Genomic DNA, 12,945 nt, shown 5'->3' with positions numbered 1-12,945 from the left:
ATAACCTATTTTTGAAAGCCAAGGATCTGCCTTACACTATGTGAATGTACTTTTTGTAAAAAAATAAAAAAATAAAAGCCTGTTTATCCAGAGTGCTTCTTCTTTATTGTCTCCTTCCCACAATATTTGCACATACAGTAAAGTCTCACTTATCCAAGCTAAACGGGCCAGCAGAAACTTGGATAAGCGAATGTCTTGGATAATAAGGAGAAATTAAGGAAAAGCTTATTAAACATCAAATTAGGTTAGGATTTTACAAATTAAGCACCAAAACATCATGTTATACAACAAATTTGACAGAAAAAGTAGTTCAATACACAGTAATGCTATGTAGTAATTACTGTATTTACGGATTTAGCACCAAAATATCACGATATATTGAAAACATTGACTACAAAAATGGCTTGGATAAGCGAGGCTTGGATAAGTGAGACTCTACTGTATATTCTCTAGAATGCTAGTCCAGCACCCAAATCACTATAGAGCAGTGACTTCTTGAACTACATACTGAAGTTAATTATAGTTAAATATTACCAAATTGTTCTTTATGGGTGGATCGGAATACATATGTTGCCCATATATTACCATTGTAAGGGTGAAAAGAACTACCGTTTTTCTGCCTCTTTTTAGTGAGGATTCTTCTTACTTTGGTTGAACCAGGTACTCTAACTAAAGATTTATTTTGTTTTTCACTGGAGATGCTGAACCTTGAGTTACTGAAAGGCTTCTGAATGCTGCTTAGGTTGTGACTTTTCCACTTCCGGTTTCTTCTTGAACTCTAGTCATAATTTGGCACTTTTAACATTAAACGTATATAGATTGCTATTTTCTTCTAATTGCAAGGTTTTAAGACATGTTGACTCAAGATAGGTAGTACAGCCCGGGCTGTGGCGCAGGCTGGAGAGCAAGCCAGCTGCAACCAGCTGCAATGAATCACTCTGACCAGGAGGTCATGAGTTCGAGGCCCGCTCGGAGCCTATGTTTGTCTTGTCTTTGTTCTATGTTAAAAGGCATTGAATGTTTGCCTATATGTGTAATGTGATCCGCCCTGAGTCCCCTTCGGGGTGAGAAGGGCGGAATATAAATGCTGTAAATAAATACCCTTATCCCTTTGTGATATAAAATTACAGCATCACATCTGAACATCACACATAACTCAAAATTCGAATTGAGATTGCATTGTATTAACCTTGTCCCAAGTCCATTAGACTTTAATATCTATATCTATATATATAATAAAAGTGAAATCAGAGTATGTATTAGCGTTTTGATTGGCCTGGCGGAATACGTGCTCGCGTTTTGATTGGCCGCCACTATCCCAGGCCACTGAGACCAACAGGAATGACGGATCTGCACCAAACTTGGCACACTTCATCCCCACGATGCACTTTATGACCTGCTGCCATTTGGGGGAGGATGGACCACAGATGATGGGATTTGCAGTACTTTCAAACACTTTAACTCCCACAGACTACTGCAATGCCCACCAATGATAGAAATGGACCAAACTTGGCACACAGAACTCCTGTCGACCCCTTTACGTCCTGATGTATATTGGGGCAGGATGGACCAAGGATGATGGAATTTGCAGTACCTTCCCTCACTTCTTGAGACCACAGCAACTGCCACAAATCACACAACTGAACCAAACCAGGCACACATATCCCAAATGACACACTTCACATGCTGCAGCAGTTTGACGGAGGGTGGACCAAGGATTATGGGATTTGCAGTACATTCATCCAATTCACCTCCCACAAACTACTGTAATGCCCATGAATGACAAAACTGTATCAAACATGACACGCACGTGCAGGCTAGCCCACTTTACATCCTGGTGCAGTTTGGGGGAAGAGGGACCGTGGATGAGGGGACTTACAATATCTTCAGTCACTTCCTGGGACTACTGTGACCCCCACCAATGACTGATCAAGACCAAACTTGGCACATAGAGCCACCATGGCCCACTCTACATCTTGGTGAGATTTGAAAGAGCTTGGACCTTGGATGATGGGACTTGCAGTATATTCATTCACTTCCTGAGACCACTGTCACCCCCATCAATGTCTCATCAAGACCAAACTTCAAACAGAGAACACCCATGACTCACTCTACACCCAGGTGCAGTTTGGAGGATGATGGACCATGGACGATGGGACTTCCAATACCTTCACTCACTTCCTGAGAGCACCGCGACCCACACAAATGACTGATCAAGACCAAACATGGTACATGGAGCCCTCATGACCTATTCTACATACTGGCTCTGTTTGGAGGGGGATGGACACTGGACGATGGGACTTGCATATGGGAGTTGGAGCTCACCCGCACCCACTGAACCCAGCTGACATTGGATATAGGCTACACTTGGAACACAGGCAAACAATGCCTTTCTCAAATGACCTGGGCATCGCCGGGTCTCCAAGCTAGTTTATCTATAAACATGAATAAACAAAAATGGACTGCAGCAGGAACATATTCCAGTGCTGCTAGTGTTGAAATTAAATAGATAAAATAATTGCCTTTTAATGACATTGAATAGGAAGTACATAGTTCCTTATCTTCCCATAACCCTGCAGAGGCTGCAATTGTGACTGTTTGGTTTTGTCTGAGGTTTTACAGGGAACATGATTATGTTGTTAATGTAGTATGGAAGTATCTGCTACTAGCCATTGGATAGTTGGGAGCCAGGCATGTAGCTGAAATTCTCAGGGTGGTCCGCAAGAAGGCCTTACATTTATTATTTAAACTGTTTATTCATATCATGATCTGATCACCATGCTCAATATATCTCATATGCATGGGGGTATTGGGATAACGGTACAAAAGGTTTGCTAGGGTAGATCCTCTCTCACTCAGACTCAGCCACCCCCAAACCAAAATCCCCCCCACCCCCCCACCCCCCCCCCCCCACCCCGAATCAAAATACTGGCTAGAGGCCTGCTGAGAGCCCTTGTATAAAAAGGCAGAAGTGTCTCCCTCAGAGTTACACTAACTAGAGTATTTTTTAAAAATGTGTATGGTTTTATGATAGCCAACATTTTTGTCAGATGCAGCCTATTCAGTAACATGAAATGTTATAGCATACTTATTTAGTCTTTAATGTGGCACAAGATATTTGGCTACAATCCAAATAGCCTAATATGCATGTCTCTTAAGAAGGGTGTCCCAGCTTTCTTCTCAGATTGCTGCATCACAGATGATTTCACAGTCTTCCAGATCACTGGTTTTCCAGAGCTTTCGCTACTGTGGTAAGAAAAAGCTACAACAGTGCTTTGACATGAACTCTATTAGTAGCCCTGAGTAGAGTAACCTCATTGAATCAATGGTTTTTACAAAAATGTTGTCTCAACATTCAAAATCAATTCAATAAATCTGTTAGAGCAAGGATTGGTACAGAATTCAAACTGTGTTCTTTCTTTGTGTTGAGGTACCATGTCTATAAAAACAGCATGTATGTAGTATACATAATCCCATAGAAACAGGAGTCACAGCCTTCTTTCTTTGCAATAATTTGCAGGCGTGCATATTCAGCACTGGTTAGGTTGATAGACTCATACCATCCCTCGTGCTTTGTTATTCTGAATAACATAGGATGTTGTGCCATTATCACTTTAAAATTCTTTTAAAAAGAAGGACGGTGTGGGAAAGGAGAAATGATTCAGTAACGTCAAAGATGCCAGCTAAATGATACTTGTGATAAGCCCACAGAACCTATTTCCCTAGATTTGGTTCTGGAAAGGCTATTGTTTTGATTAAAATGTGATAAATCTTCCAGAGTGGTTGTGCTACTCAAATATTTTATTTGTATTCACAATAAGTCTTATACTCTTCCCTTTTGAAGAATTTCAGTAATAAGTGTGTATCCTCTGTCAAAGTGATGGGAAAGCAATATTTCTGCAGCCAGCAATCATCTCCTCCTTATGATGCATTATGTTATTGTTCAAGCCTGAAGTTGATAGCCATTGCGAGAGGGAGAAGAAGTCATATACATTGCATTTATATATGGAATAAGGAAAAGAAACTGTGCTTTACAGCAGAATAGATGTACAGTGTTCCCTCGCTACTTCGCGGTTCGCTTTTCGCGCCCTTGCTATTTTGTGGTTTTTTAATAAACACTAAAATAATATTATAAATCATTAAAAAATTATGTTTTACAGTAGTAGTGGTCTCTGTCAGGTGCGGGCGAAGGAGCCCAAAAGGCAGCGGGAGAAGAAGGAGGTGGCGCCATGTTCCCTTGCCTCTTTCTTCCCTCCCTCCCTCCTTCCCTCCCTCTTTCTACTTCCTTCCTAAGGAGAAGCCTAGCGTCCCTACTTCGCGGATTTTCACTTATCGTGGGTGGTCCTGGAATGTAACTCCGGCTATAAGTGAGGAAACATTGTATATTTCCTCCAGCATAAATCCTCTCTGCTTAGTACAGTATGTTTACTAGGATATATATACAGAAGATTGGCGTAATTGCTTCAATTCCTAGCCTTATTTAGCATTTGCTGCTCACAAAAGACAACTGTGAACATAATTTTAATGTTCACTTGATTTTGCAAATTCTACCCAAGAAACCATATTTTGACCTAATCTACAAATATAGCAAAACTGAGCAGATGTGAAAGGCTCTACAATGAATTGTCCCAGCTAGAGATTGCCATTTGGAGGGAAAATTTTCTCCTGGTAGAAAAATGAGAAATTTCTGCAAAAAGAAAGGTAACACATCTAGGGATGGGCTGGGCTAGAGGAATTCTCTTGTAGAAAGGCATTTGTCACTTGTGAGAACTATTCACCCTCCAGTTCCTCTCTGTGTTTCTGCTGAGAAATTCCTGCCAGTTATGACCTCCTTATTTTTTGTGATTAAATTGGCACATTGACTAGTGTGGAACCCTGTGTTACCAGAACACTGTGATGCATGGATTTCCTGAACAAGCATTCCTACTAATTGGTTACTGAGACAATGAGAGCAGAGTGATTTGTAATTAAACAGAATCCTGATACAGATTTAGAAATATAGCCGAAAATCTTGAGTCATACACACCGCTCACATATGTGCTTGAAAATGTTTGTCTACATCAAGGCATGGAAACAACATTACAACTTTCCTGGAAGTTTCTGAGAAGCTGAAACTTTGCTTGCTAGTTACCGGAAATAATGAATTGGAAAATGCTTGTATTTTGGGTATCCAAATACTTACTGAGTATCTAATACTATAGTACAGTTGGGAACACCAAATAAATGCTGTACTATGACATTTAATGCTGCAGCTAAAGCTAGGAGAAGTTACTTTTTTGAGGTTGCAAGTCCCAAAATCATTTCTAAGCTCTAGTTCTAGCCAGGCTTTGCCAAAATATTTCACAGACCTACAAGATGTTGTTTTTTTTTAATTTGTGGTCATTGTACATGGTCCGATCACATTCAGCACTTCTCCTGTGGTAGATTCAACCACCCTTCTTCATTTTCAAAAATGCTGCTTAGCAAAAGACAATAAAATCCTATTCGGATCAAATCCTCCAAGGCTTCTCTTTGGCCAATTCAGATCCCTTTCCCTACCCTGTATATAGAAGGGTGCATGCATCTGGGGCAGAAGCTTCTTTTTCCCTCACTTTGAGAGTAAGCACGTGATACCATAGATTCGCCACCACTGCCATAGACTATCGTACACCAATGGAGTAAGAAAAGGCAAAGAGGTAAAACGTGATATTAGGATGTGGATGTTGATTTGCACAAAATTTCTATATCTGCAGAGACTGTATTACAAATAAACTGGAGCATTAGTTTGAGTGGATCCTAAGCCCCAGCTAAAATCACCATTTAATGCAGTTTCAAACTCTTAATGAAGAAAGTGGTTTTGCTGTCCGGGTGATTACATGGGAAATCCTGGAACTAATTAAAACCTGGATGGTGATTCCACAATCTACAGAGCACTGATGCACATTAAGGACTTTCATGCACTTTGGTGGGAATTTGTTGTCGTCAGGTATCACATTTGGAAGCTAGTTTTGAGCTGAATTAAATGGTCAGTGTATATGAGGTTCTAATCTTGACCTTTGCTACTTTTTAAAGATACAATTTTGTAAACATAGATATAAAAAATATATTATTTGGCGGAGGGAAGAATCTAAAGCTGCCATCTCAATCCAGTGTCAGCTGTTTTAGTTCCAGACTCTTTACATCCATATAATTAAATGAAGCCATTTGGGTTTCAAATGGTCTTTTCTTTTTGGCAATCCAACAAAGTACAGCTACTCAAAACAAATCATAATTACAAAAAGTTCCACCCTCTTGGTTCTCCAGGAAAAGAACCTCTGGGGGTGGGTGGGGGTTATACAAAAAAGGGAGTTTATTAATTCCAGGCACCGGCTTTATTGGATCTGGCAAACATGAGAAATTAAAGACTTGCTCCTTGCTTTTACACACAGACCTCCTTATTCTTCCTCCTGGCCCCTGCTGGGAGTTTCCCACTTTGAACTTCTCTGTGCGGCTTGTGAAAGAACAAATACCTCCTTTTTCCAAGTTGGTTTCTGTAAGCATTTGCTCAGGCATTTTGTCCAACAGAGTCATGATCCCTCTCACCCTGCACACAAAACCACGCCACAAAAATGCTACTTCAGCCTTTGGTCCAAAAGCCACAAAATATGCAGGGTGAGCTCGAAGTTTTGTTAAAGTCAGGTACTGTAATTGCTAGGATTCCAAATCAGCAAAGATCCTTTTGACTCAAAAGCACCATCATTCTCAGAGCAGCCAAGAAAGTCTAGAAATTTGGGATTCCATCCTTCAGCTCTTCTGTTTAAAGGGGAGGGGGGGTCAAGTTGTCTTGTCTAAAAGAGCCCCTTAGCAGTGACAAACATCACCAGTTTATCCTTGGGGCAGGAAAGCAGCGAGCAAGTTCTTCCAAAATTGTCTTCAGATTTTAAAATCAGATAATTATAGAGTTGGAATAGACCACATGTCATCCAGTCCAGGAACGCACAAAGCACTCCTAACAGATGGCCATCTGCTTATAAATCTCTCGAGGAAACTCTGCCAGACTCAGAGGCAGAATAATCCATTGTCCAGCAGCACTTTCTGTCAGGAAGTCCTTCCCAATGTTTAGGTGGAATCTCTTATCCTGCCATTTGAATCCATTGCTCCATGCCATAGTCTCCAGAGCAGCAGAAAACAAGCTTGCCTACTCCTCAGTGCAGCATCCTTTCAAATATTTTATCATGGCTATCATGCCCCCCTCCCTTCCTCAGGCTTCTTTTCTCCAAGCTAAAGATACCCAGCTCCCTAAATTGCTACTTGTAGTGCTTGGTCACCACATTTTGATCATTTTGGTTGCCCTTTTCTGGATGCATTTTAGCTTGTCCATATTCTTCAGAACTGGACATGGTATTCCAGGCAAGGTCTGGCCAAAACAGAATAGAGAGGGACTAGACTTCCCTCTATCTCAGTGGTTCTCAACCTGTGGGTCCCCACAACTCCCAGAAATGCCAGCCAGTTTACCAGCTGTTAGGATTTCTGAGAATTAAAGGCCAAAACATCTGGGGACCCACAGGTTGGTGCAGCCTAGAATTGGATTGGCTTTTTTAGCTAATCCATCTTGACTCATGTTCAGTTTGTGATCTATTAAGACTCCTAGATCCCTTTTGCACGTACTGTTTCAATCCAGATGTTGCCCATTCTATATCTGTGTATTTCATTGTTATTGCCTAAATGTAACACCATGCATTTCTCCCTGTTTAAGTTCATTTTGTTAGTTTTGGCCCAACTTTCTAATCTGTTAAGTTTTCTGAGTAATGGTAAGTTTCAGGACTGCATTTCTTTGTGTGCAAAAGAGCTGCCATTGCTACTTCCCACAAGTATTGTGGAAGTGACAACAAAATGTTACAAAGTAAAATCTGCTCTTTGTTTCATGCTTTTAAGGTAAAGGTAAAGGTTTCCCCTGACGTTAAGTCCAGTCATTTCTGACTCGGGGGGTTGGTGCTCATCTCCATTTCTAAGCCAAAGAGCCGGCGTTGTCCGTAGACACTTCCAAGGTCATGTGGCCGGCATGACTGCATGGAGTGCCGTTACCTTCCCGCCGGAGCGGTACCTATTGATCTACTCACATTGGCATGTTTTTGAACTGCTAAGTTGGCAGAAGCTGGAGCAACAGCGGGCACTCACTCCACTCCTGGGATTTGAACCTGGGACCTTTCGGTCTGCAAGTTCAGTAGCTCAGTGCTTTAACACACTTCGCCACTGGGGCTTTCACTCGTACCTAAATACGTGAAATTGCCAGCTGCCCTGAATTAATGTTTCATCAAATGTCACCAAAGAAAAGAAAATTGTACCATAGCCGAATGAAGGAGCAAGTGTCTGGTCCCCTCAGACCTGCCTCCTTGAATGGCTGATTTCTATTTAAAAATAAAGAAATGTAAAAGAAAGGGACTCCAGTCCTTGAGTCCATGTTCTCATGAAATGAGACAAGTTATCAATGATGCAATTCAGCCTCATTTCCTATAAGAGAATCAAGCAAGCAACCAACCAAGACTCCTTCTTTCCTTTTCAGTTTGTTGACATTCTGTGGTCAACATATCTGGTCATTCTGTTTTGTGAGATAATTAGGGTTTTTTTTTAACTTTTGCAAGACCCATGTTTCTCCTTGCCCTGCTTGATACCTTACTCTTCATTTTGACTGCCTTTCTGTCACCACTCACCACCTGAGTTCGCTATTCAAGGAAGCAATGATAAAAAGGAAAATATGCCAGTGGTATTCTATCCAACTCCTTCGTAAGAAATAGATCTGCTCCCTCCTTCCAGCATTCTGGCTCATGGGGCCAAGCAAAACTCGCCCCTTATGTAAGCAGCTTTCCTGAGAGTTAACCTGTCTTTCGTGATACATGGCCAATAGTATATTATTCTTGAGGAAGCGTGTCTCGAGACAGAAAAAAGACTGGCCATATCTATGGAAAGTGTGTATATACATTTGTTTGGGAGACCCACGGAAGCTGTTCAGGACCCTGAACAAAAGGGTATCCAACTCGTTTCCAACTTGCGGAAACAAGTATTGACAAGAAAAGTTAAGAAAAGAAAAGATTTGTTTGCCATTATCTTTTCTTGAGGCTGAGAGAGTGTGGTTTTTCCAATGTCACCCATGGGTTTCCATTTGAACCCTGGTCTCCTTAAGTCCTAGTTTAACACTCAAACAACCTTTCCAGATCTGCCCTGCTTGATACCTTACTCTTCATTTTGACTGCCTTTCTGTCACCACTCACCACCTGAGTTCGCTATTTGAGGAAGCAATAATAAAAAGGAAAAGCCTATTAAACATCAAATTAAGTTATGATTTTACAAATCGAGCACCAAAACATCATGTTATACAACAAATTTGACAGAAAAAGTAGTTCAATACGCAGTAATGCTATGTAGTAATTACTGTATTTATGAATTTAGCATCAAAATATCATGATATATTGAAAACTACAAAAACATTGACTACTAAAAGGCAGACTGCCTTGGATAATCCAGAACGTTGGATAAGCGAATGTTGGGTAAGTGAGACTCTACTGTATCTCAAAAACTCTAAAATCAGGGCAGCAAATAAATAACCACTCAGAAAACAGAGGAATTCCAGACAAGAAACAATTAGGGCCAGCTAATCACCTCCCAACAAAGGATTCCCCCTGGGCAGGAAGCAGACAGGTTTTGAAGCTGCAAGGCCATTTAATGCAAATCAAGGTGGTAAATTGCAACATTCGCTTTTTCCTCAAACAAACAAGAGTTCTTTCTCCCAACCTGGACCTTCCACAGATATATAAACCCCACTTGCCTGGTTTGCAACAGACCTCACAATCTCTGAGGATGCCTGCCATAGATGTGGGCAAAAGGTCAGGAGAGAATGCTTTTGGAACATGGCCATACAGCCCGGAAAACTCACAGCAACCCAACAACAAAATAACTAGTCAGTATGGCACAGTGATAGAATCATAGAATCATAGAATCATAGAATAGTAGAGTTGGAAGAGACCTCAAGGGCCATCTAGTCCAACCCCCCGCTAAGAAGCAGGAAATCGCATTCAAAGCACCCCCGACAGATGGCCATCCAGCCTCTGCTTAAAAGCCTCCAAAGAAGGAGCCTCCACCACGGCCCGGGGGAGAGAGTTCCACTGCCGAACAGCCCTCACAGTGAGGAAGTTCTTCCTGATGTTCAGGTGGAATCTCCTTTCCTGTAGTTTGAAGCCATTGTTCCGTGTCCTAGTCTGCAGGGCAGCAGAAAATAAGCTTGCTCCCTCCTCCCTATGACTTCCCCTCACATATTTGTACATGGCTATCATGTCTCCTCTCAGCCTTCTCTTCTGCAGGCTAAACATGCCCAGCTCTTTAAGCCTCTCCTCATAGGGCTTGTTCTCCAGACCCTTAATCATTTTAGTTGCCCTCCTCTGGACGCTTTCCAGCTTGTCAGCATCTCCCTTCATCTGTGGTGCCCAAAACTGGACACAGTATTCCAGGTGTGGTCTGACCAAGGCAGAATAGAGGGGGAGCATAACTTCCCTGGATCTAGACGTTATTCCCCTATTGATGCAGGCCAAAATCCCATTGGCTTTTTTAGCTGCCGCATCACATTGTAGGCTCATGTTTAACTTGTTGTCCACGAGGACTCCAAGATCTTTTTTGCACACACTGCTGTCAAGCCAGGCGTCCCCCATTCTGTATCTTTGATTTCCATTTTTTCTGCCGATCTGGTACAGTATTCTACTTTGGATACATCTAGAATCAGTGCAGCTTAACATTTTAACTACGGTGGCTCAATGCTCTGGAATGGTGGGAGTTGCAGTTTTGCAAGGCCTTACAAACTAAATATCACTGAGGCCTCATCAAAACTGTATGCCACAGCATTGAGCCAAAGCATTTTAAAGTGTGGTCAAACTGGATTAAGTCAACTGTAGATGTACCGAAAGGCGGCTCTGGTTTGGCTGGGCCAGTCCCAGTTTGCGATCCGTCCTTCCCTCCCCAACCAGAGCAGCGCGCGTTCCTTTGAAGCTGCGAACTTGTCCGCGGTCCCTGGGTTCCCACTGCGGCTGCGCAGTTTGCAGACGCTCCCTTGCGCCTCTCTTCAGAGCGGGGCAAGTGCCTGCTCGCTTCACTTCCATTCTGGACGAGGGAAGGTAAGCTGGGGATCCGCTGGGCTTCCTGGAGAGGGGAGAACTTGGGGAAAGTTATCGAAAGGGTTTACGTTGGGAGAGAATACAGTGGTTTGGTGACAGAGAAAGAAAGAGAGAGCGAGAAACTTTTGTCAGCAAGGAATTAAAAGCCCCAAAGAGGTCTGCAAAGTCTCTGCTGAATGGGAAAAAAAAGATTGCCTGCAAATCGGAACTTTTTCTCTTCTTGCTCGGGAGCTTTCCAATACAAAGAACAAGCCTGGTTGGTGTTGAAAAAAATAATTCTCTGCTCCCTTTAAAACGATCCTTTCATATCCAAGATAATGTGTTAATATTTCCATGGAATATTATTTTGCTGTTGTTGAAATGGAAAGCATCTATTTGCTTTTTTCCCCACACACACAAACTGGGAAATGGGTTTTTTTTTAAATAGTCAAGCACACATACACATCTGAAAATGTTTATTCCCCCCCCCCCCAGGTCTCTTCCACACTGCTTTATAATCCAGATTAGCAAATCAGATAATCCACATGATCTGCTTTGACTGAGTTGCATGAGTCTACATTGCCATATAATGCAGTTCAAAGCAGATACACACCTTATCCATCAGTCTTATCCTCAAAATTGATTTGCACCAGTCCGCAAAGCCATGCTCAGAAATCGGTATCATTGGTTGTTGGTTCAATGGCTGCCTTATGCTCTGTTATACTATTGTTTTTATTCTGGTTTATGATATTGTTTTATGTATCTCAGTGTGTTATTTTAATTATGTTGATCGGGCTTGTCCCCATGTAAGCAGCCCCGAGTCCCTTCGGGGAGATGGAGGCGGGGTACAAAAATAAAGTTGTTGTTATTATTATTATTATTATTATTATTATCGGGATTTTATATGGCAGGGTAGAAGGGGCCCCAGTCTGAATCTTGCGCTCCTTCTGCAAGTCTTGGAATGCATCCACACTGTAGAGTTAACACAGTTTGATACCACTTTGACTGCTATGGCTCACTGCTCTGGAATTCTGGGATTTGTAGTTTGGCCCTCTTGGACAGAGAAAACTAAAGACCTAGTCAAACTGCAAGTCCCGTTTTTCCGTAGTATTGAACCATGGCAATAAAACTCTACAGTTTTTAAAAATCATGTCAGAAGTGACTTGAGAACATACTGCAAGTCGCTTCTGGTGTGAGAGAATTGGCCATCTACAGAGACGTTGCCCAGGGGACACCTGGATGTGTTACCATCCTGCTGGGAGGCTTCTCTTATGTCCCGGCAAGCTAGAGCTGACTGACGGGAGCTCACCCCATCTCGTGGATTCAAACTTGGCAACCTTCAGGTCAGCAACCCAACCTTCAGGTCAGCAGTCTAGCTGGCACAAGGGTTTAACCCAGTGCACTACCTTCATTCTATAGTGTAGTAGAGGCACCCTCGATTCTAATAGTATTCTGCAGGTTGATGTTATTTAGCTATCCTGTAGTCAAAAGGCAGAAATTGCTGGTTTTGAGCACTTTCTTCCATTGGACAAATATAAATAAAGTAGATATTTCAAAATTAGGAAGAATGAACTGGAGAGAATTATGGAGATCTAGTGAATGCTTTGTGCTCAGGATGCCGAAAACACCTCGAGCCTTGTTCTGTGCACACAAGAGTATACCTTTATTTAATACAGTAGAGTCTCGCTTATCCAACCTTCACTTATCCAACATTCTGTATTATCCAACGCAGTCTGCCTTTACGTAGTCAATGTTTTTGTAGTCAATATTTTCAATACTTTGCAATTTTTGGTGCTAAATTTGTAAATACAGTAATTACTACATAACGTTACCGTGTATTGAACTGCTT

The 12,945-nt window shown here is 41.9% G+C and overlaps 1 protein-coding gene across 2 annotated transcripts in view; it reads left to right on the top strand.

Annotated features, from left to right (window-relative positions):
* Window positions 1-12,945, top strand: part of tmem100 (transmembrane protein 100) — a 48,722-nt gene that overhangs the window by 19,909 nt on the left and 15,868 nt on the right. Inside the window, exon 1 of one of the 2 annotated variants that reach the window (XM_008122110.3) lies at window positions 10,992-11,117. The exons of the other annotated variant lie outside the window; for it this stretch is intronic. The gene's annotated coding sequence lies outside the window, so the exon portion shown is untranslated. Of the gene's footprint in view, window positions 1-10,991; window positions 11,118-12,945 lie in introns of those variants that run through there. 2 annotated transcript variants of the gene reach the window in all.

The sequence above is a fragment of the Anolis carolinensis genome, chromosome 2, assembly GCF_035594765.1.
Source record: "Anolis carolinensis isolate JA03-04 chromosome 2, rAnoCar3.1.pri, whole genome shotgun sequence".
Classification (NCBI taxonomy): domain Eukaryota; kingdom Metazoa; phylum Chordata; class Lepidosauria; order Squamata; family Dactyloidae; genus Anolis; species Anolis carolinensis.
The sequence above is the reverse complement of the archived record's forward strand: the minus strand, read 5'-3'. Positions and strand labels throughout refer to the sequence as shown.